This window comes from Staurois parvus, unplaced genomic scaffold, assembly GCF_062004578.1.
Source record: "Staurois parvus isolate SC_StPar_1 unplaced genomic scaffold, SC_StPar_1.0 ptg000332l, whole genome shotgun sequence".
Classification (NCBI taxonomy): domain Eukaryota; kingdom Metazoa; phylum Chordata; class Amphibia; order Anura; family Ranidae; genus Staurois; species Staurois parvus.
The window spans coordinates 748502-773010 of record NW_028318128.1 but is presented as its reverse complement, the minus strand read 5'-3'; the positions used below and the strand labels follow the sequence as shown (position 1 = coordinate 773010).

General features: G+C 40.5%; 1 protein-coding gene across 1 annotated transcript in view; it reads right to left on the bottom strand.

Annotated features, from left to right (window-relative positions):
- NMNAT2 (nicotinamide nucleotide adenylyltransferase 2) overlaps positions 1–24509 on the bottom strand; it is a 110370-nt gene that overhangs the window by 54343 nt on the left and 31518 nt on the right. The window lies entirely within an intron of this gene.

The window sequence follows — 24509 nt, the reverse complement described above, 5'->3', positions numbered from 1 at the left end:
TGGGTTCTATAGTTATTAAGTAATAACTAATAATTAAGTAATATAGCTCAGTGAAATACATTAAAAGCTGAAGAAGATGGGCTTGGCATATCAGTATGTGACTGCTGAAAATAGAACATTTCTAGAGCATAGCTGATCAGTCTGTGGATATTTTTAGTCAGCTTTGTGAAAGGAAACTGGTCATTTTTACATTACATTTTATTAGTCATTTTCCAAATGGTACAATGCCAACAAGAAAAGAAAAAAAAAAATATCAACAACTTAAACTTTGATTAAATTATGACACCTAATGATTCATTTTTAAATATATACCGTATATTTAAAAAAATAAATAAGTAAATACACACACTCATATATATATATATATATATATATATATATATATATATATATATATACACATACACACAGGGGTTGGACAAAAATATAAAAAAAATTAGTTAAAAGCTGATTGGCTACCATGTACACCTGCAGCAGATTTTGCACTCGCCAGTTTTAGTAAATAAACCCCACAGAGTCGTGTCAGAGCTTACTGAGCTTCAAACAGGGCAAATTGTTGGTGCCCGCTTAGCTAGTGCCTCTGTAACATAAGTTGCTGATTTATTTGCTGTGTTGCAACGTACAGTATTAAAGGTTAAGACGGCATATGCAGTCTCCATAGAAAGCCTAAAGCACAGTCGACATGGTCAACTGACCAAAAGAGACAAAAGGACATTGCACAGGATTCTGATCCAGAATAAGCACACAACTGCTGCAAAAGTGACTGCAGAGCTCAATCTCAGTCTTCCAAAGCCTGTGTCCACAAAAACCGTGCGGAGGGAACTCCACAAGCAAAACATTGACGGGCAAGCTGCAGTTGCCAAACCACTAGTGACCGATATTAATGCTCAGAAGAGGAGAGAGTGGTGCAACACTCATAAATCATGAACTATCATCCAATGGAAGACTGTAATATGGTCCAATGAATCAAGGTTCACACTGTTTCCAATCACTGGACTTGTTTACGTGTGGTAAACATCATGCCAAACTTACGACCAGGCCTTTCTTGTGCCAACGGTGAAGCATGGTGGTAGTGCAGTCATGGTTTGGGCACCCATATCTTGGTATTCTGTAGGCCCCATCATCACCTTGAAAGGTAGAGTTACTGCCAGGGCCAATGTACAAATTTTGGTTGACCATGGAGCAGACATTGTTTCCCAAACAAAGCGCCATTTACTAAGAAGATAATACTCTGATTCACACAGCTGGTATTGTCAAATCATGGTTTGATGAGCATGCAGATGAAGTCTTATACCTTCCTTGAGTGTCACAGTCGCCAGACCTCAATATCACAGAGCCAATATGGTCAATTTTGTAGAACAAGGTTCGCCTTGTTTTCTGCTGTGAGAACTGGAACGATTTGTGCATGAAGAGTGGTATCAGATTGCATTATTCACCATCCAGGACTTATATTTGTAAATTCTAAGGAAAATGCAGGCCAATTTGGATGCCAAAGGCGATCCAACACCATATTAGATAATGATTTCATTCTTTTACTTGGTGTTTCTATAATTTTGTCCAACCCCTGTGTGTATATATATATATATATATATATATATATATATTGATTTACTATAACTGGAGAGTGCAACATCTGGTGCAACTCTGCATAGAAACCAATCAGCTTCCAGATTTTTTGGTCAAAGCTTAATTAAACAAGCTGAAGTTAGAAGCTGACTGGCTACCATGCACAGCTGCACCAGATTTTACACTATCCAGTTTCAGTAAACCAACCCTATTGAATAAGTATATACTATAATTATCATAAATGCCAAATATTATAACTCCAACAAAACATAAACTGATATAACTAGTCTTACTACCCATAACAATTTATAGAATAAGGGAGAAGGAAATGTAAAATAGCTTGGTTGCTACAAGGAACAAGGACTTTCAATAATGATAAAAGGCCTATATTGCTATATGTTAAAATACTAAAAAGATCACATTAATACAATATTACTAAACTGGGCAGGAAAATACACATAGTAATAAAACATTTCATTGTAATGCAAATGACTGATGTCTATGTTAGAATATAATTCAGATTAAAATGACACTAAACAATATGCCAAGCTGCAGTTTCTAAAGTGAGCAAAATCCTCTCTTGTATTAGGAGAGGTATAGACTCCAGAGAGAGAGATATCATATTACCCCGGTACAAATCATTAGTAACACCTCATCTGGAATATGCAGTTCAGTTTTGGGCACCAATTCACAAGAACATTGGGGAACTAGAGAAAGTACAGAGAAGGGAAACCAAACGGATAAGATGCATGGAGGAGATCAGCTATGAGGAAAGATTAGAGGAACTGAATTTATTCTCTCGAGAAGAGGAGATTAAGGGGGGGACATGATAAATACAGCAGTGATTCATATAGTGAACTCGGTGTAGAGTTATTCACCCTGAGGTCATTACAGAGGACATGGAGGCACTCTTTACGTCTGGAGGAAAAAAAATGTAATCTCCAAACACAGAAAGGTTTCTTCTCAGTAAGAGCTGTGAAAATGTGGAATAGACTCCCTCAAGAGTTTGTTCTGGCCAGCTCAGTGGATTGCGTTATAAAAAGGCCTGGATTCTTTCTTGGATACACAGAATATAACTGGTTACTATTTATAGGTAAAGTTGATCCAGGGAATATCCGATTGCCAATCGGGGGATCAGGAAGGATTTTTTTCCCCTGCAGGAGCAAATTGGATCATGCTTTGCTGTTTTTTTTTGCCTTCCTCTGGATCAACTGTGGGTGTAGGATTATAACTTTTTTCTATAAATGGTTGAACTGGATGGACTTTTGTCTTTTTTCAGCCAGGCTAGCTATGTAATATCCTTATTTAAAAAAAAAAAAATCTATAGACATCCACTACTTAATAGCCCTGTCTGTTTGCCATGAAATTGCTTCTTACTGTGTTTTTCTTCTCCCTTGTAATGTCCCCCATGAGCACCTGAACCTTCCCCTTTTTTCCCTCAGTGAACAGTTGTGGTCAGGTGCAATGCTCTATGCACACTACACATTCCATAGCCCATAGACCCAAGTCCATCTCAGAAGAGAGAAAAAGAGGGTGGCTACATTGGTACATACAGTGTGAACTAATGTAGCCACTGTTTAACAGGAGGTCGGATCACAGCAGCAAAAAAACAAGGAAATTTTTCAATGGATTTTTATTCGTTAAAACTAGAATTTAGTGTCAGTTTAATCCTTTGCTCTATATGGGGCTATGGTCTGTTTGTTTTGCAAAGGGGGGTTTTTAGCAGACAGCTGAACTTTGACACTTGAACACAGGTATTGTCATCAGCAAAAAACAGTCATAAGATCCAGAGATGAAGGCAGCTAATGTTATACACATATGATGATTCTTTCAGTGAAAGTTGAGCTTGGCTCTACCCACATTCATCTACTAAGCCTCCCTATTTGCCACTGGGGCTGTTCATCACTATGAAATTACTGTTATGGAGAACTGCAGTTCTAGAGGCTTGAGCCAAGCTCAGTCTACTGAATGCTTTGACGTGTTTTTTCTGTCTATGCTGATTCAATAATTTACCTAAAAGAGATACAGGCAGTAAAAAACAGCCCAACAGAGAATTTACCTTTTCCTTACAATGTTTAAAGCTAAAAAGATATTTTGCTGTTGATTTGTGAACGGCAAAGTGCAGTTGCTCCAGAGCTTAGTAAATGAGGTAAAGCTTGACTTTGCAAAGAATACCAATCACATGCATAAAAAAAAAAACATTTTTGATTGCACATGATTGGATGGTGGAAATCAGCAGAACTTTTGATCATTTACTAAGCTCTGGAGCAACTGCTCTTGCAGAATTCAACTTCACTCTGCAAAGCGCCTAGTCTATTTGCCTTTAGTAAATCAACCCCTTTGACTTTAGATGCACGTTAACTTATGAAACCATTCATAACTGACTGTTGAAATTGACTTTATAGTTAGTATAACTTGAAAGACCTGATATTTGCACAGATGCATGCCATTATGACAGCTTGGAGGACAAAATGGTTGGACAGATTAGAAAACCTTGTTCTACTGCAACTTGATACTAGCCATACCTCCATTGCCTTGGACAAAAGCTGTCCAAAATGTCATCCTGAAGTGGTTGCGTCACTTCAAAATATTAATTGGTGTCCACAGCCAGTTTTATAGTTTTAAATAAAAGCAAGACACTCAAAAATTTTCAGCCAGCAACAATCCTAGCTACTATCCAAGTTAAAATATTTGACTTTGGGAAGAATATATGCTGGAGAGAAAATCCTGACTCCTAGAAGGCATTAGTTGTGGATTCTGGCAGGCTGGAATGTCTACAATACCATAATGAGGCTGGCGTCAGACACAAAGAACCTGCAGGCTCTTTCAGCACTAGCACTCTGGACAGCTCTCAGCTGAATATAAGTTTTCAGTGCTTGGAGTGCAGCTAATACCGAGTTGGAATATGCCATCCATATCTAAAAGCATACTCTGTTTGACAGAAAAAAAATTTAGGGAGAAACAAGATATTTCCTTTTTTAAACCCCCTACAACCCTTACGCTGGCCATAGATGGGTAGAAATTGCTCAAAAACGTGTTCACATTGTAAAAAGATCTGTCGAATGAGCATGGGATTACACCATCTTTGATACAAATTTTTTTTCCCACATGATGACATATCATCTTTCGTCACTCTACAACATAAAAAGGTACATTTTTGGTCGATTGATTTCACATGCTCATGTGCAGTACGATTTTTCGTGTTATTCCCAATTGATTCCATTACTCACTCTTTGAAAATAATTTGTTGGCACAACATGCCGGTTTGTTTTTTTCACCATAAATCTTTGCATTTCAAGAATCGAAATGAGCCCACTAACATTTAGAAAGTTCACTAACATTTAGAACGATCGAGGGTTTTGAATGGTTTTTCTAATGATTTTCTACCCATCTATGGCCAACTTTACAATAAGACCAGCTACTCATTTACTAGGGGGGCAGTCCCTGGAGTTCTGTTTTGAGGTGTATTGATGGGAAGGGATGGCTATGTTCATCACATTGGCTGGCTTTAAATCTTTGAGCTTTTAGGTGAGGTATCTTTGATGTCTACTATAACTGGCAATAAAGAAGGGATGCATTATAAAATTTAGTGAACAATGCATTTGGAATGAAGCTTGATGCTGAAAAGGGGCTGAATTATTTAAACAGGAGAAACATAACCAGAGGTGTAGCCAACAGAAACTGCTCTGCGCCAGTGTAGACTATGGAATAAAAGCTAAAACCTGGCCAACTGTTCATATTGTTTGCTCAAATCCTAATAAATCAGCCATACAGAGGTATTCAAATACTCCTGACAGGCAGCAACATTTGTAGGTGGGCCCTTGCCTTGTGATTTCACTGTAATTTTCTTAGTATATATTTAGAAGGATGATTATAATTTCTACCAGTACTCCTGAATACTGAAACAACAAAAAAACTGACACAATACGGCTGATTAACTGAAGGATTTGAGAATGTTCACACAATAAATCGTGTGAAGATCAACTTACCTATTTCATCTGCACCTGACTGTATAATTGAAGTGAATATTCACACTGCATCTTTAGAGCTTATTCGCACCAACAGCTGTGCTGAACACACAGATGCAAATATGTGCAGGAAGGACAGAATGCCGAAGCACTGATCCCGATGCATCACACGTTTTTTTTTACTTTTTTTTTTATCATAAATGCATTGAAATGTGACAAGTGACATTAAGTTCCATTCACATCGTGGTGTTGAGAAGCAGTGTTTGCTGCAGCTCACTGCACTGAAAAAGTACTGCATGCAGTACTTTTTTCTATGGAGCACACCACTGTAATGCAGTGTTGTGAAGTGGCACCATAGAAAACAAGGCAAATTGCTTTGTCTCTGCATTGGGACTGTGCTGGAAAACTTTGCCCAATGCATCCCAATGCAAAAGGTGTAAATGAGTTGAATGAATGAGAAAGAAATTGTGTGTGTTTGTGTATATGTGTGTTGCCATGCTTTGCAAAAGTACAGAACCATGCACATCAGGGATGACACCAGAGGAGCTTGCGATTGAATCTGGTTACAGTGCACCATACAAGAATAAAGCTGGCTCTAGAGGGGTAGTTTTTCCATTCAGCCAGTGGGCAGATTCCTCCATCCATTCACGTGAGGTTTTTTTTGTTTAACGATCTACTTCTGTTAAGCAGGGATGGCCATATGATGATCGCAATCAGTCCCTGCTGAGCCAGATAAATTTCAATCTGTCTATGGCCAGCTTAAGTTTAAGGTAAATGGAGTAGGTGGAGTGAACTTTCTAACTGCAGTCCTTCCTAAATAGCATTAGCAGTTCACTCACTGATTAAAGAGTAGTTCCAAGCAATGAGTCAAAGGAAAACCAATAGCCCCTTTCCACCAAAACCTACTACACCCGATCAGAAAATCATACGAAAAATACCTCTTACAAAGCAACCTGTGATAATATGATCATTAGTACACAGTTTGACCAAAATTATTCGAAGGGACAAGCACTGAACATTTTCTTGTATGATGCCAGATCGTACAATTTATGTTTAATCAGCACAGTTTTCATCCAAAAAAAACAATACTAAGACAATACAAATACCTCACTTTTAAATTTTTATTCTGTCATACAAGACTTTTCATAACTTTAGTAACCTCTTCATTTTCGATATTGAGCCTAGCATGCAAAATAAATTCTCATTGTGTGTACGTGGCTTAAGTATAGCTTTGAATTACGTCTACAGTGTTTACCTGAAAGTAATTTTCTATGGGAAATGACATTGAATCCATGCAATAATTTAGAGATTATATGAATGGTAAGTGTAGTTTAACACCTTTGTTAGTTAAAGTGTAAGTAAAGGCAAAAGTTTTTTTTTTTTGTATGGAGTAGAGTGCAGAGGGATTAGAACACCTGGCAGATTTTATTGCTGTTTGTGCCACCATTAAGGAGATTCACTCTCTCTTTATTTTTCCTGTTTACTGGTATCATCAAAAGTAAAAAGAAAAGAAAATCTCAAATTATGTGTTTCCACTAGAATAGTAATAGAGGGGAAATCTTCCAATGGGGACACTAGTTCTGGTGACCCTAGTAACACCCCGGGATTCCCAGACTTTCTAGGGATTTTCTCTCATTTCCTGTTTTGGCTGTGGGACTTGAAGTGTGGAGAAATCTCTATGGGACACAGATGGCAAAAATTAAAAAAAAAAAGGCTTTGCCTCTAGCTCTACTTTAAAGCCCAACTGCAGGAAAATTTAAAGTCCTCACTTGCAGTGAGGCTGCACCTGCACTGCAAGGGTTTAACTGCTCATTTCTGTCTAGAGGACAGCATGAGCACATTTACTTAGAGGATTCTCTACTCTCCCGGAAGATGGAGCTTCCCATTGCTCCAACAGTGGTCTGTCCTTTTGGTGTCCTCATATCTAATGCACGGCTATGGACCCTGCATCACTCTTGACACAAGAGGACCTTAGAATACTGGAGCTCAAGGAAGGAGAGGCTGCATGGACCTAGTTCTAGAGCCTGTGGGAGCAGATGATCAGGTAAGTAAAACTGCTGTATGCAGTCCCCTAGACATAAACAAGCTGTTAGCCCTTGTACTTCAGATGCAGCCCCATTGCAAGGGGAGACTTAGTTTCTTCCAGACTTTAGCATTAAATAATACATTTTACATAGAGATCTATACATTTTTTATTATTATTATTATTATTATACAGTATTTATAAAGCGCCAATAGTTTGCTCAGCGCTGTACATTACATAGGGGGACAGAACATGTGACAGAACAATACCAATACAATGCAAAACATGAGGGGATTGAGGGCCTTGCTCTTTGGAGCTCACAATCTAGGAGGGAGGGGATGGTGGCACAGGAGGAGATAGCTGTGGGGGATGGAGTGGTAGGAAGAGTGGAGGAGGTCAGCAAGTTAGCAGGGGGTGGGGTAGGCTTCCCTGAAGAGATGGGTTTTCAGGGTGGAGAGGAGAGTAGGTGATAATCTGATGGGTTGGGGCAGGGAGTTCCAGAGGATGGGTGACACCCTGGAGAAGTCCTGGAGGCGGGCATGGGAGAAGGAGACCAGGGAACTAGAGAGAAGGAGGTCTTGTGAAGAGCGGAGTGTGCGTGCTGGGCGGTACTTGGATATTAGGTCAGTGATGTAGTTCGGGGCAGTATGGTGGACAGCTTTGTACGTCAGCATTAGGATTTTGAATTTGATCTGTTGCGCAATCGGAAGCCAGTGGAGGGATTGGCAGAGGGGGGTGGCGGAGACGGAGCGGTTGGAAAGGTGAATGAGTCTGGCAGTCATATTCAGGATCGACTGAAACGGGGATAGCCAGCGGCGAGGCAGGCCAGTGAGGAGGGAGTTGCAGTAGTCGAGTCGTGATATGATGAGGGAGTGGATGAGCTGTTTAGTGGTTTCTGGAGTTAGGAACGTGCGTATTTTGGCGATGTTGCGGAGGTGGAGTCTGCACGAGTTTGTTAAAGATTGGACTTGGGGCTGGAAGGATAGGTTGGAGTCCAGAATGACACCAAGTACTCTGGCCTGCGGGGCGGGTTTGATGGTAGCGTTGTTCGATGTGATAGAGAAGTCAATGGGCGGTGGTGTCCGGGCTGGGGGGAAGACAAGAAACTCGGTTTTGGGGAGGTTCAGTTTAAGGAAGTGGAGCTACATCCAGTCTGATATGTCGCTCAGCAGGTGTGTGATTCGGGCAGAGACCGAGGGGGTGAGGTGGGGGGTTGAGAGATAGATTTGTGTGTCGTCGGCATAGAGGTGGTAGTTGAAGCCGTGAGAGTGTATGAGTTGGCCAAGGGAGGAGGTGTAGATGGAGAAGAGAAGGGGCCCGAGGACAGAGCCTTGAGGGACCCCAACAGAGAGGGGGAGTGAGAGGGAGGTGGTAGCATTATAGGTAACGCTGAAAGACCGTTGTGACAGGTAGGATGAGAGCCAGGAGAGAGCAGAATCTCTGAGGCCGAGGGAGTGTAGTTTTTTGAGGAGCAGGGGGTGATCGACTGTGTCGAAGGCCGCAGAGAGGTCAAGGAGTAGGAGCACTGAATAGTGGCCATTAGCTTTGGGGGTTAGCAGGTCGTTGGAGAGTTTGAGTAAGGCAGTTTCGGTGGAGTATAGGGGACGGAAGCCGGACTGTAGGGGATCGAGGAGGTTGTTGTCGTTGAGGTGAGAGCATAGGCGGGTGTAGACTAGGCGCTCGAGGAGTTTAGATGTAAATGGGAGCAGGGAGATGGGTCTGAGGTTGTTCGGGTCATTGGGGTCCAGGGAGGGCTTTTTAAGTATGGGGGTGATGTGTGCATGTTTCAGAGGGGAGGGGAAAGTGCCAGAGGAGAGGGAGAGATTGAAGATGTGGGTGAGGGAGCGTAGGATGGAGGGGGAGGGAGGTCGTAGGAGTTGTGAGGGGATAGGGTCGAGGGGGCAGGTGGTGAGGCGGGCATCAGAGAGGATCTTGGAGACTTCCTCGATGGTAGTAAGGTCAAAGGTGCGGAGTGTTGGGGGAGCTTCAGTATGAGGAATGTAGGGTGGGGTGGAAGAGGAGGTCAGAGCAGTGGTGAGGCCGTGGGAGAGGGGTGATGAGGGGGTAGCTGAGTGAGGGGGAAGGGGGTTGGAGGGAGTTTGAGCAGCGATGAAGTCCCTGCGGGTTATGTCGAGGGGGAGGTGGGATGAGGGGGTAGCTGTGTGAGAGGGGACGGGTTGAGAGGGCGTGTGAGTTGCGGCGATGTCCTTGCGAATTGTGTCAATCTTGTTTTTGAAGTGATTGGCAATCTCAAGGGCAGTGAGTGAGGTGCTGGGTGGAGGTGGAGGTGGGGGTGGCGAGAGTAGAGAGTTGAAGGTGGAGAAGAGTCGGCGAGGATTGGAAGAGAGGGCCTTGATGAGGGTCAGGAAGTAGGCTTGTTTGGCAGCGTGGAGGGAGGAGGTGTAGGTGTGGAAGGCAGATTTGTAGCGGGTGAAGGTTTGTTGGGATTTTGTTTTGCGCCATAGTCGCTCCAGGGCACGACTGTGTCATTTGAGGGTTTTGGTGTGATCAGTCTGCCAAGGCTGGAGCGGTCAATTCGTACGGAGCTGGTTCGATTGACCAATGGATTGCTAAGTTTCTGGCTTGCTACAGCCGCAGGGTAAAGTGTTATTCTGTCTTTTTATTCCCTTTTTATTTTATAGTAATTAGTCATTTGTGTGTCTTCTTATATCTTTTGTATTTTCTGTAACTTGTTATATTTTGTACATATTTTATGCACTGCCCACTTTGGGAAATTAAATCTTAAAATTAATTAGTGAACTTCTGTGTATTTAAGCACGTGCTCATATCTTCGGAGAGACTAGATCGGGGAGATTAGATTGTATTGTATTTTAGTGCTTTTAAAACGCTCGGTTAAGCTCATTGCCAATCTGTATGCAACTGCACTGTGAGTGGGCAGATTGCACGCAGATTGCAAAGGTAACAGATCTGCCAGACGGAGATCTGTGTGTGTGTGGTGTCTCAACAGACCGTTCTGTGGATAAACTGTTGGGTGGTGGCAGGCTACCTTTGTGGTGCGTCTGGTGTGGGGGTGTGTGGACAGTGGAAGGGTTATCAACACCGGGGTTCAAGCTAGGATAGCTGAAGAGACCTTAAAAGGGTGTGTGATTACTAAGCTGGTCCTCAACTCTAATCAGGGCACCAGGTTGTATGTAAGATCGTATCTGCCAGTGTGTGGTCAACCAGCTGGATTGGAGTGGAGTCTCCATCTGGTGGTGGCCAGAGGTAGTGCGGGCTGTGAAAAGGTATCACAGCTGATCTTATATACGGTTTGAGATATTTAAGTGTAAATCCCTTTATTATCGCCTCTTTACCACCTTTTCGCGGCCGCACGCGTGCGTCATGGTTAGCTAGTCGCTGTGGGCGTGGCGTGTGGTGGACACGTGACAGGGTGATCGTTGACAAATCTTTGACATTTAGACCATTAGGATGGACAACTGAGGACTGAGGTTCCATAAGAAGGACAGTCCCTCAAATGCCACAACCCCCTGCCATATGTTATCCAGTATCCATTTATTTTTTTTTAGACTGTGCATTTAGCACATTTGCTTAGTAACTGCTGAGCCAGGAAAATAAGACAACTAGAGAATATGTTATTTTAAATAAATCTGAGCAGACTGATTAGAGATGATTTATTAAAGGTTACCTTAACGGATACGTTTAAATTGTGTTCACCACAATTATTCAGTCATGTGTCAAAAGAAACAAAATCCTCTTAATTCTTCCACTCATAACTGGGTTTTCAAAGTGAGCAAAGCTTCAATTTTTTTCAGGGATCACTGCCATAGACAGTAGTTTGTCTCCACTTATGCTCCAGAAGATTGTATCCCCTTCATAACCAGGGCATGTTTTGCTATACAGCACTGTGCTACTTTAACTAGAAATTGAGCGGTCATGCAACACGGTAAGCAAATTAAATTTATATAATTTTTTTTCACACAAATAAAGCTTTCTTTTGGTGGTAATTGATCACCACTGGGTTTTTATTTTTTATTATATAAACAAAAAAAGACTGAAAATTTAAAAAAAAAATGTTTAATTCTTGCTATAAAACAAATCCAATAAAAAAAAGTAAAAAAAAAAAAAATTCTTAATAAATTTAGGCCAAATGTTTTCTGCTACATATCTTTGTTAAACAAAATTCCAATAAGTGTATATTGATTGGTTTGTGTCAAAGTTATAGCATATATACATATATACATACACACGGACACACACATATACACACACACATACACACACTAGTAATGGCGATGATCAGCAAATTATAGTGGGACTGTGATGTGCGGTGGACAATCTGACACTAACTAACACTGGGTGGTGGCTGACTAAGTGACCCTGACATGTCCATTGACACTAATACAGTGATCAGTGATAATACTATACACTGTCACTGAACTAATGACACTGGCTGGAAGGGAATAACATCTAGGCAATGAAAGGGTTAAGTGTGTGCTTAACAAGTATACTGTGTGTACTGTGCGCTGCATTTACTAAGATGTGACAGTTTTATCTTCCTGCTTTGCAATGAGAAAGAAAAAACAGCCACATCTCTGCTCTGTGTACCAATCCCTGTAGTGTTAGTAAATACAGGGCTCTGTTCTGTCATTTGCTAAGCTGATCGGCATGTCCCGGCCGTAAATCATTGGCCAGGACCTGCTGATCAACTTGTACTGTGCCAAATGACAGCACAGATGGAGCAGCGGGCAGGCGCTCCCCCTACCTGTAAATACTAGATCAGTATGCCGCTGTATATGTTCATGGGGCATGTCATAAGTGGTTAATGTGCATAAAATAAAATAAACAACTTCATGACATGGCATATTATACACTGCTCAAAAATATAAAGGACCACACTTTGAAAACAAATCAGATCTTAATGGGGAAAAATATCATGCTGGATATCTATACTGATATGGACTGGGTAATGTGTTAGGAACGTAAGGATGCTCCATCGTTTGATGGAAATGAAAATGTTCAACCTATAGAGGACTGAATTCAAAGACACCCAGAAAATCAAAGTGAAAAAATGATGCAGCAGGCTAGTCTATTTTGATAAAATTTCATTGCAGCAACTCAAAATGGTCCTCAGTAGTTTGTATGGCCCCCACGTGCTTGTATGCATGTCTGACAACGACGGGGCATGCTCCTAATGAGACAACAGATGGTGTCCTGGGGTATTTCCTCCCAGATCTGGACCAGGGCATCACTGAGCTCCTGGACAGTCTGAGGTGCAACCTGGCGGTTTTGGATGGAACAAAACATGATATCCCAGAGGTGTTCTATTGGATTTAGGTCAGGTGAGCATGGGGGCCAATCAATTGCATAATTTCCTTCATCCTCCAGGAACTGCCTGCATACTCTCGCTACATGAGGCCGGCATTGTCGTGCACTAGGAGGAACCCAGGACCCATTGCGCCAGTGTAGGGTCTGACAATGGGTCCGACAATGGGTCCAAGGATTTCATCCAGATTCCTAATGGCAGTCAGGTTGCCATTGTCTAGCCTGTAGAGGTCTGTGTGTCCTTCAATGGATATGTCTCCCCAGACCATCACTGACCCACCACCAAAACTGTCATGCTGAATGATATTACAGGCAGCATAACATTCTCCAAGGCTTCACCAGACCCTTTCACGTCGATCACATGTGCTCAGGGTGAACCTACTCTCATTTGTGAAAAGCAAAGGGCTGCAATGGTGGATCTGCCAATTCTGGTGTTCAATGGCAAATGCCAATCAAGCTCTATGGTGCTGGGCAGTGAGCACAGGGCCCACTAGAGGACATCGAGCCCTCAGGCTACCCTCATGAAGGCAGTTTCTGATTGTTTGGTCAGAGAAATTTACACCAGTGGCCTGCTGGAGGTCATTTTGTAGGACTCTGGCAGTGCTCATCCTGTTCTTCCTTGCACAAAAGAGCAGATACTAGTCCTGCTGATGGGTTAAGGACTTTCTACGGCCCAGTCCTAGAGTAACTGCCTGTCTACTGGAATCTGCTCCATGCTCTTGAGTAGGTGCTGGGAGACACAGCAAATCTTCTGGCAATGGCATGCATCGATGTGCCATTCTGGAGGAGTTGGACTGCCTGTGCAAGCTCTGTACGGTCCAGGTATCACCTCATGCTACCAGCAATGACACTGACCCTAGCCAAATACAAAACCCAATGAAAAACAGTCAGAAAAGTTGAGTAGGGAAAAAAATGTCAGTGGCCTCCATCTGTAAAACCATTCCTGTTTTGGGGGTCATCTCATTGTTGCCCATCTAGTGCACCTGTTAATGTAATTAATACCAAAGTAGCTGAAACAGATTAATAACCCCCCTCTGCTACCTAACTGACCAGATCAATATCCCAGGAGTTTAATTGACTTGATGCTATACTCCGATTAAAAAAAGTGTTCCTTTAATTTTTTTGAGCAGTGTATATTTATATACATAATAAAGGACACTGTAGCTGTTGTTACAATATATAAAACGTCAGCAACATATACGATTATACAAAGGCCCATTCAAATTAGACATGCTTTTACAGAAAATAATTCAGAAAATGAATTAATATGAATTACATTAGTGCATCTATGATTATATGAAGATGCCTGCAAAAATATGAATTATTACAGCTTTATGAATAGGCACTAGCTCTGTATGGTGGTTATAACACTATATTATTGCTTCCATGTATACAAACATGAACCTGTGCCCTCACTTACTACCCAGCTTCAGAACTAGTTGCCTAGAAACTACATAATATTACATGCTTATATATCAGACATGGATTAAAAAATCTTCAAAAATTAATGTATCTAATTTGCTTTCATTAGGAATTTTAAAATACCATTGAAAGCATTTTAGTATATCCATTTGTTAAATGCAAAAAAAATCTGTTGATCCTGCCAGAAATCCAATGAGCTTGTGATGTCTCATGCCCGTACTCTCTATCTCTTCTGCACTTATTAGCCAATCAGTTATCAACCATGAGCAGCTCCCTTTTGACAGCTATAACCTCCTCCCAAGTGTTCTGTAGAGTTAGTGTTCTAACACATTTTATTTCCTAGGTTGACAACGCTACTCCTCCATAGATACAGTACAGTACACTGAGCATTGTCACCTAAGAAAAGGAAGTATATTACTGGCAGGATCACCAGGTAAAGTAAAGGAAAATGCCTGAGAAAAATAACAAGCAAGCAATGTAGCCACTACAAGAACTGGTAAGCTGCAATTATTAAATTTTTAGTTTTTGGGTTTAGATGTCCATTTATGCGGCAATACACTAGACATGTGTAGAACAAAAAAGTTTGTTTTGTTTCAGATCGATTCGTTAAGTTACTAAATTTGTTTCATTTTGTTTAGTTTAGTTAATTCGTTTTCAAATGGATTAAATTTTTCAGAAGTATTCAGACTTGAATGGAAAATATTGAATTGATCCAAATTCATTATGAAGAATAGCTGTTTGTTAAGGCTGCCGCGAACAACCATGACCCAGACCCTTAGGACTGGTATGAATTTAAGCAGAGCCCCACACCAAAATTAAAAAAAAAACAAAAACGTGGGATTCTCCCAAAATCCATACTTGGCAGGCCAGGATAGGGGGAGGCAAGTAAATCCCCCCCCCCGAACCATACCAGGTCACATGCCCTACCACATGCTCTCCCTGCCCCCAAAGCTCCTTGTACCCATGTTGATGGGGACAAGGGCCTCTTCCCCACAACCCTGACCTAGTGGTCATGGGGGGTCTGTGGATGGGGGGGATTATAGGAAGCTGGAAGCCCCCTTTAATAAGGGGTCCCCAGATCCTGTCCCCTCCCCCTCCACGTGAATGAGTATGCGGTACATAGTACCGCATACTTATTTACCAAAAAAAGTAGTGACAAAAATAAATAAACACAAAAACAGTTTTTGAGAACAAATTATAAAGGCACGGATCGAGCACACATTATGGGCTTTTAAGTTGTATTCAATGTAATCACCACTGTTGCATAATCACATGGTTTGGATGCTTTCATTCATATATTAGATTATAGAGATATATGAGCGGCACTATTTTATGACATATCTTTTGTGTGTCCTTATTAAAAAAACAAAAATTTTGTTTCGTTAAAATTTATTTTGGATTCATTGAAATTTGTTACTGTTGTAATTCAGAAATTTGGATACATTTGAATCTCCGACTCAGGCAAATTTCATCCTAATTTTGATTAATTAAACGGAATATGTCTACAATGCACTAATGTTTTGTCAAGGATAAAATACTGCAAAAAAATAAATAAATATTGATATAAACATAGCACTTTCAAACTTTTCAGAAGCTTTCACTGACATAGTGATATAAGACAATTAGAAAAGTGCAAACTCTAGTACACCACAAATCACCTTTGTTTGCTTTTACCGCTTTCACACTAATGAAATGTAAGATTAGAATAATGTGTTATGAGTTAATGCAGTTCACATATCATCCACATTTTTTGCAAGGGCTTAATAAACCTGAACTTCAGATTTACCTTCAGTCTTGTGCAGTTGTACAGGCTCCTCTCCTGTACTTAAAGTACTTACTCTAATTTCATTGCACATGGTAAGCTTCGGTCACTGTACATTAAAACTGAAGTAACTAGGACATCCAGCATTATCTAGCTTTTCCTCCTCAGCCTTATTGTCCCTGATCCCTGATAATGGAAACTCAGCATTACATGTGGGCTTTACCTAGGGTGGTCTGCACGCAGCCTGCCTAAGGCAGCCCATACATTAGTCAGGACAGTTTTTTCATTCAACATGCTGGTTGAACAATATAACCTGATTCCACCATCAACACATTTGAAGTAGATAGGAGAATCCTCCAACTTAGCTATTGGGGGTTGTTTACTAAATCTGGAGAGTGCAAAATCTGGGTCAGTTCTGCACAGAAACCAATCAGCTTCCAGGTTTTATTGCCAAAGCTTAGTTGAACAACCTGAATTTAGAAGCCGATTGGCTACCATGCACAGCTGCATCGGATTCTGAGTGCACTAGTTTTAGTAAATCACCCCCATTGCATTCTAACAGCGGGGAGACTTCCCCACCATCAGAATACACTGAACAGCATTGCAGGTTATAGCCTGGCTATAGGTCAATTTCTGAACAACCACAGGAGCCATACATGGATTGAAATTCAGCCAGCCTCTGCTGAACTGGCTACATTTCGATCTAGGTATGACCAGCTTAAGAATGTCCACTCCTCCAGACTGACATCCACCTATCAAGATATTTTGATATTTACATACATCCTCCCAAGAGCCATCTCATTGCTTACATCAGGGCTGTGGGCTCTTGCCTGCTTTGCATAGAGACAAAGATGATATCACAGGCTCTAAAATAAGGTAATGTAATGAAAACAGTATTTTTCCTTATGTCATTATCTTGTTGATGAGGAAGGGAGAGGAAGAACCACAGGAGGCAAAATATAAGCAGATTAAACTCCAGCTTTAAATATGTCCATTTGCATGCTACCACTCCCATCTATTGAAGTGTCAGCCGTACAAGACATGTTGGAACATAGATACTAATACAGGTCTAATAAATTATCCCTAGTACAGGTTGACTACAGAAATGTTTAGGTGGGGCATACAACCTTCTGAAATGCTTGTTACTGCATGCATAGCGGTTTTATATTTGCTATGGACCTGTCCTGTGGTATAGAACTTTCTTCCCTTTCACTGAAAAGATAAAAAGACTATACCACATGTCTGCCTTTAGAAAAATTGACGCTGTATAGAAAATTGTGGTCCAATCAAAGAAAGAAATAAGAGAACGTGAAAAAAGAGGAACAACTCACACAAACATTATCGCTGGCTTTCAGGCACACAAAATCAGTTAATGAACGTTATATTCCCATAAAAATCGATAAGACATTAAAGTGTTACTAAACCCACAACAATAAAATCAGTCTGTATGTGCAGTAAAGCATGTCTGTTATACTCACTGTTGAAACCTAAGGGGTTAATCATTAAAAACGTTGTATGATCCTGACTTCTCTGAATCCTCTCCTTCTTCCAGTGCCCCCCTCTTATCCCCTGATTAGACATATTGTGTGGTTATTCTGCACATGCTCAATTTGGTGTGTATTGCTAGAAAGGTTTTTTTTTTTATGGGACAGTACATGTGATCAGCACAGGGCCAATCAGCACTGTCCAGATAGAGGTCAAGGGTCCTGCATCCTCCTAGAGTAGAATTAAAATTCCTCCTACAAGCTTTAACCAGTGCTTTGCTGGACACTGGTAGAGGTCACAAGACTGCTCTAACTGCTGATGAGAAAAGGTATTTAGAAGTTTATATTTACTAAAATAATTTCACTTCCATGTTCTGTGTACTGTGGGAGACCAGATATAGTGAATGTAGGGTCCTGGGCTTATTAACACTTTAAGGCTCGGGTCACACTGCCGTGACCTGGGATTCAACTTGTGAGACCCATGACATGTTAAATCCCATGTTAGTGAGAGATGTCCTAATTAGCACTACTGAAGTCGCTTCAACTTTAGAAAAGGTTCCTGTACTACGTCAAGGCGACTTCTGATGTGATTTGGATCTGACATTACAGGAAGACTACTCAGGCAAAGTTCCGCTTCAGGTCGCATCAAAGTCTCCAGCAAATCACCAGGAAGTCGCCTGGCAAAGTCGAACCATAAGTCGTGCGACTTTCAGGTCGCTGTAGTGTGCACCGAACCTTATAGCTTGATATACAATATAAATAATGTACAAACTATAAACAACTGGGTTATTATTATATCTGTTAGAAAATGTAATATTTCTGCTAGCAGGTGCCCATTTTCTTTCTAACATGTATAAGCCTGAATAGGAAATGTTGCTATGTGATTGGTTGTTTTAATTATATTTTAATTAAATTGTTCATTTTGAACAAGGCACAGTTATAGAAAGTACAGTACATCATTCCAATAGGCATACATTAACAGTTATTAATAGTTACAGCACAGATATACACGAGGTAATAAGTACAAATGGTAACGAATAACCATCAAGAGGACCTAAGAGGTCCTGAAGGTTAGATAGAAAAGTCCTACGGATCAACCACTGAATCTCCCCATCACTGTGCCACAAGAAATGCTATTAGAACATATTCCTGGTTAAACAATATTTAAATAAAAAAAGGAAGGAAAAAGCAAATTTGAAAGTACTGTAAGGATGGCCATACATTATACAATTTTCCTCTAGGTTTACCAAAACCATGTAATATGATAACGTAAACATGTTCAATTTGCAGGTAATCAGACAGGCCCTTGCACTATATAGTTGTAAATCTAAAGAAAATTGAATAAGACAATTGTATACTATATGGCCAGCCTCAACTTAAGAGTGAAATGTAATATTCAAATGAAATCAAATGAAATATATTAATGATATTTGATGCTACAGTTAACTCATATCAGATGGGGTAAGAGGGCGGAGAAATCCCATGTGACCAATCTGTCCTAGATTTTAGCCATCACATTTTTGAGCCTTCTAAACCTCCATAATATTGTTGATCAGGCCTATACGTGCTAGGACTGTATCTTTTCTCAGATATGAATCTCCCTCCAAGCTTCCATAAGAATGTGTACAGATTGCATTTGGATGCATTTTCCAAAATTTTACCCCAAAAGTCATTGGCAAAGCATCATGAAGAAGTTTGTATTGGTCTGTAATCATATGTGGCTGGGAAGGATGTGAAAACATGGTTTCACTTTCAAAGATTGTAGTGCTTTCCATTGTGAGAGTGATAAGGCTAATGGACATATAGGGGTTTATTTACTAAAGCTGGAGAGTGCAAAATCAGACTCACTTCTGCATAGAAACCAATCAGCTTCCAGGTTTCATTGCCAAAGCTTCATTGAACAAGCTGAGGTTAGAAGCTGATTGGTTTCTATCCAGAAGGGAGTCTGATTTTGCACTCTCCAGCTTTAGTAAATAAACCCCGTAATGTTTAAAAAGAAGATGAAAATAGAACCAATGCCATGGAACATCATGTTTAATACTTAATTCTGCAAAGGTTCTAAATGGGAGACCAAACGGGTTACATTCCTAAGCTGGAACAGTCCAGATTGTGCCCAAGGCTCTGTGATTGTTGCCATTCTAGGCTGACAAATAGTGTTGGGCATGATGTTGGCAAACACACAAATGGTAAGGAGGTTCGGCAGGCTGTTCGGCCGCCGTGTCCCACAATGTGCTGCGCCCCGACAGTGAATTGTGACTGGCCAAAGCAATGCAGGTGCAATGCTTTGGTCAATCACAGCGCATGATGACATCACAAGGGGCACTTAGTGAATTGTCCCCTCTGCTCAAAGTTCGCTAGGTTTGAATGTTCGACCATGAACCGAACAGGGGGGGTGGTCGGCCCATCACTACTCACAAAGGTATAGCTTTTATACATATATATTGGCGTATGGCAAATACTCCATGATAGACTTTGACCTGTGATACTACTGTACCTTAACATCCTTTATAATATCAATAAATAATGAAATTGAGCTTGCACTCAGTTTCTCCTAGTAAGGCTCATTATTCATTAATGACAAGGCGATACTGATGTTCAGATCTCTGCTCTATCTGACATGTCTTCCTGCTGTGACTGCTGTTATCTGCTATCAAGAGCTTTTAACAAACAGTTCTAATTAGGAACTTGGATAAAAGCACCTAAAGTCATTAGATCCCCCAAGTCTGGCTATTGCAGTTTGAACAGCACTGGATGGCTACTGAGGTACAAATTACAGATAACAGCGGCTGACAAATTCATTTAGAATTCGTGAACCAGTCAGTCCTATCTAGCAGAAGCAGGAAAATTAGGCCATAATGGATTTTTGTTTAAATAAAAAAAATTAAAATAAAATGTATATAGAGCTATGTAGATTGAAATCTATAATTTTTCAGTTTGTGGAGTGAGATAAGATGAGCAGTATTCTGGAGTTTGTCAAAAGTCTATCCAATAAAACCAAGTATTTTGGAATATTTCTTTTCACTTGGGAAGAGAGTTGGTGAAATCCTCTATTTGAATAGCTGCAGTGATTCTGGACAACCACTGTTCTATTGTTGGAGGTAGAGTTTGTTTCCATAATATTTGGATGCATGCTCTTGCTGCATTCAATAAGTAAATAAAAAGTGGATGTTATATATCTTGATATGGAGTTATCTTGAAATAGAAAGGTTAGAAAATGCGTAGGGGTGTGCCCTTTTGAGAGTAACATCTCCAGCACAGGGGAGGGAATTTTTGAATACGTGTGGTGTAGTAAGCCTGGGGTCATGTACCATCTGGCTAGCAGTCTGAAACCAGATTCTTGCTTGAAATGGAGGATTTATGGGCAAATAAGAGGATACTATCTTTATGAAGTGGCATAAAGGAGTGTCCGAGATATTTTTCTGAATTTGTATGAAGGAGGGGAGCTGTCTTTCAAGTCTGACAAAAGAGAATGCGCAAGTGGGAGCGTGTATCTAAGAAGGACACTTTCTAGGCACATCTTTTCAAAAGAGGGCTGAAACAATTGTTCATTATTTGTATAGAACTAATATACTGTAAAATAATCTCCAAGCATTAAGTTCTCTTCTGTAATTGGAACCCAAGTTATCTTCCATAAAATGTAAAGTTCTGAAGATACCATTATGAAATGATACATCTGAACAACCTGGTTGCCGTTCCCAAAATGGGAGTCAGTGGGAAAGGAAGTGAGGAGATTTTGGGGGTTTGAAATATTGAAGAACTTTGCATGTGGATAGGTCTGAATAATGGATAATTTTTGAGATCCAGTGGGAATTAAAGTGTTACTAAACCCACAACAGTAAAATCAGTCTGTATATGCATTAAAGCATGCTTGTTATATTCACTGTGGAACGTAATCCTCTGCATTGAGTAAACAGGATGTTTGATCCTGACTTCGCTGATCCTCCCCTTCTTCCACGTTCCCCATTTCATCTCCTGGGAGAACACAGCCTCGGGGACATTTTGCACATGCTCAGGTTGGTGTGTACGGCTAGAGAGTTTTTTCTTTTTCTTGGGAGGGTGTATGCGATCAGCACAGGGCTAATCAGCACTGTCCAGACAGAGGGTCAGGGGTTATACAAACTCATAGGGCAGTGATAGGAGAATGAAAACTCCTCCTACAATCTTTAACCAGTGTTCAGCTGGTCACTGATAGAAGTCACAAGACTGCTCTAACTGCTGATGAGAAAAGGTATGTAGCAGTTTATATTTACTAAAATAATTGCATTTCCATGTTGTGTGTACTGTGGGAGACCTGATATAGTGAATGCAGGGTCCTGGGTTTGATGACACTTTAAGTATCTAACCAGATCTAACAAGGCCGCTTAAGGGAAGGGGAAACAACTGTTTTAACTGCATCCATGGTTTAGTAGTATTGTGAATACAACACTTGCAAGATGAGTTGCTACATAGAACTGAAATGGCCCTGGGAATCCTATGCCTCGTTAAGTTTATGGGAGTTTGAGGATGGAAAGTTTGATTCTTGCTTTTCTCTTTGTTCTTTTTTTGCTCAGGTTAAGTTTAGCAATGTGAACAGTTGAGCTAAAAGAAATTTTGAGGGCAGGGTATCTAAAAGTGTTTGAAGTAAGTAAGTCACTGTTGGATGTTCATTTGTATTATGTTATTAAAGCCAAACCATATGAATATACATTTGAGCCAGCTTGTAAGGGCATTCTCGATGGTCTCTTAGAGGGGTTTGAAGTTTAGATTGAAGATCTTGTTAAGGTTGGCAGGAATATTACTCCTTAAAATAGAAATCCAGCTAAAGCCTAACTAGTCCTAAAATTGCTCCTTCCCCCCTCCTAACACCTATACTAACTAACCCATATAAAAAGGTGTTATATATGTACTTAATTTCAGCCCACTTGGTCCAGTCCTATCATCCCCTGGGTCCGCCATTGGCAGATGCAGGGTAATGGAAAGAGTGCTCGACAATGGCTGTGAATACCGGGAGTGATGACATCACCCATAAATTCCCATGCTGCAGCTCTTGTTAGTGTTCCCTCCCCTTCCCTGCAGCCCCTGCTAATAGGGGAGCCAGACCAGGGCTGGTTATTAATAGGTAAGTATGTGCAACTTTTTTTTTAACACAGGTTAGTTATTATGAATGTTAGGAGGGGTGAGGGTGCTTTTTAAAGACTAGTTAGGTTTTAGCTGGAATTCTACTTTGTTAACTAATGTGGGATGTATGCCATTTAAGGTAAAAGTTTCCATTAATCTTTTGTATGGTTTTAGTGGGAAGCAAAATATCCAAGGCTTCAGATTTATTGTAAATCATTTTCTATTGAAAGGAAAAATATTGTTTAAACTCTGTTAGCAAGATAGGAAGTGTTGTTTCAGTGTTACGCAAAAAGAAGAGATAACCATCAGCATATGCCATCAGTTTATGCTAACCATATCGAGAGTTAAGATTGCATATTTCCAGAGAGTTGCAAAGTGTGCATAGGAGAGGTTCCATAGACAGAATGAATGGGGGACATTTGGCAGCCCTGCCTGATACCATATCTCATTTTGAAAAAAAAATCTGAATTTGAATCCTGTTTGTTTTAACTGCTGCTTTAGATGTAGAATAAAAAAATAATGTATCCATCTTCCCAGGTTTGTCCCAAGGCCTACATGAGAAGTGGTTTAATGTATGAATTGTCGTTTGACAGGAAATAGAAATGGAATCTTTGAGTATGTGGCATGCTGATCTGTATGACGTTGTCCTGGCAAATAAGTGAGCAAGTGATTTGCCAATATTTTTGTAAATATCTTCACTTTCATATTTAATAATGCAATGAGGCAATGGTTAGAGCAGTTACTGGGGCCTTCCCTTCCTTATGTATCATGGAGACAAGTGCTTTGAGTTTGAGGAAGGGCATGTCATTGAGGATTGCATTAAAGGTTTTTTTTTTCTAAATAGGGTGACAGCATAACTAACAAAGTAAAAACAATTAGTGTAAAAGAACACCCCCTTCAGAGTTTGCAATACAGACATTCATGTCCATACAAGGCTGGCATACAAATCACCTAAGGACTGTTTCACACTCGATAAACAATGAGGCCTATCATATTGACCGAAACCATCCAGTAGGTTGTCTGAGGGAACTAGGATGGCACAATAACCAGTGAGAAAAATTGGCATTAAACAACCAGCTGAGGCAGCACAGCAGGAAGGGTTCAAGAATAGTTACTTGGTTTTCACTGCAAATATTTATTTATATATATTTCATAATAAGTAATCTTCCTGATTTATCTGGGGTACCCTCCTGTGAATGCCAGAGGGCAAGTCAGGAAATGAGGACACTAATACCCTTACATTTCATTGAGGGAGAAGGACAAAGATAGGAAATCAGAAATCAGTGGTTGGATACAGCATGTTAAGAATTGTATTGGCCTGAAAGGGAATTTTCTTTAATGAATGTTACACAAGATCTCATTTTCCAAAGGTCGTTGAGCAATCTAGATCTTTTATGTGTGGTATTTAAACCTTTTCCATTGCAGGAGGTAAAACGGAGTTCAGGCATGTTGGGTTGCAAGGGATTAAGACAATGGTTTGTATAGGTAAATTTTCCAATTAGTGTTAGGGTTGCTGTTGGATCCCCAGCTGCTTGAAAAATTAAGTGGTGGAGGAAGTCAGAGGGAGAAAATCGGAGAAGGAAGGGAGTAGTGAGGAAGCTGTATAATAAGGGACTTAATGTAAGCGAAACTGTGCACTAAATCCTAAAGAACCAACTCAGTCCCACCCCAATCCACATGGATTAAAATAAGGGGGCATGAGAAGGGGTCTACTAAGAGGCCCTAGATGGGGAATATGGAAGACAATGAGGTGAGTGTGATGTGCATGCATCTCACTTATTCCCCCATAAAATGGCAATAGGAATGAGTTGGTAGGAACCTGGAGAATGGCTAAATTCTTCCATAAAAATTACAAACTCATAGGACAAGGAAAATGTTAAGACTGTATACCAATATAAGGAATT